Genomic DNA, 1,518 nt, shown 5'->3' on the forward strand with positions numbered 1-1,518 from the left:
CACTTAACTTGATCCTGGAATGCTTTTATTACCGTTAGTGTCACTTGTCGTTTAAAACGAGCTATGTACTTTGTACACGTTAAATTTTGTCATAACAGGAATATTATGACTACGTAATACTAATTTTTATTTTCTAATGACAATTACTTGGCTTATTGGTTGCTTAATTACGCTTAGTATTTTACTAATGCACACTAGTTAGTCTTAATGGACTTTTTACCTTAATGGACTTCGAACCACCCTACGCTAGCTAATGGACTTTTAAGTTAGCCCAATTTTAATGGATTATGACCCATTAAGATGTAGGACAAAAACCCATTAAGTTAAGCCAACATACTAGCATTTTTGTGTGCCACTACTACACATGTTGCATGGGATCCCAACATACAAGCACCACCTTTGTACCACCACCATGCAAAAAGCAAAAGTTGTCCCCCTTGTCCCCCCGCCTTGGCTCGGTTTTGGAGACACCTACCACCACTACCACACTATAAATACAAGCTTGATTTCTCCATTTCACACTTCATTTCATTCTCATTTCACACACACTTGATCTCTAATTCTCTCTCTAGTCTTTCTCACACTAAAATTGTAAGTTTTTGAATTTTCTTCTTCTTCTCTTTTTCTTCTTAACCACGACATCATCATCATCATCATCATCATCATCATCATCATCATCATCATCAAAGGATCAAACTTTTTAGCTTTTGATCTTATTACATCTTGTAGATTCAAACTTTGATTTGAAATCTTCAAGAACATGAAAGATTTAACTTTTTAGCTTTGAATCTTCATTACTTTGTTGGATCAAAGTTTTAAGGCTTAAGATCACTTTATTTTGTTAAAAGATCAAAACTTGTGTTTATGATCTTCATGTAACTTGTAGATCTAGCTTTTTTGTTTTAAGGATCTTCAAGAACATTAAAGATCCAAGCTTTCTAGCTTAGGGTTTCATTATTTTGTTTAGATCTAAGCTTTTTAGCTTATGGTCTCATTACTTTTACTAGATCTTAGCTTTCTAGCTTATGGTCTCATTAATCTTGTAAAAATCCAAGCTTTCTAGCTTAGGATTTCCTAATACTTGAGATCTAGGTTATTATTGTAGATCTCACTTACTTGGAATCTTTCTATGATCTTTATGGTAATAAAAATCAAGTCTTCATCATCTTAGATGATAAAGATGCATAAACTTGTGTCAAAAGGACAAAGGTTGAAGCTTTATTGTGTTTATACAATAAAGAGACAACTTTGATGTTCAAAACTCATAGAAAGTTAGCTTTTATTTTTAGTTGTGTGTTGATGGTTAAAACTTGGTCATAATGATGCTAAAACATCAAAGTGTTGTACACTTGAAGCTATACGCATCAAGGATGAGAACCGTGATGAGCATCAAACACCGAGAAACCCACCGGAACACTTGTTTCTGTTTTTGAGGGTCTGATCAGACTCCTGGGACTTCTGAAAAGTTGATTTTTAGATAGTTCAGTTTGAGTAGATTACTTTTTGTTCAAGACTTGC

This window comes from Rutidosis leptorrhynchoides, chromosome 3 (assembly GCF_046630445.1).
Source record: "Rutidosis leptorrhynchoides isolate AG116_Rl617_1_P2 chromosome 3, CSIRO_AGI_Rlap_v1, whole genome shotgun sequence".
NCBI lineage: Eukaryota > Viridiplantae > Streptophyta > Magnoliopsida > Asterales > Asteraceae > Rutidosis > Rutidosis leptorrhynchoides.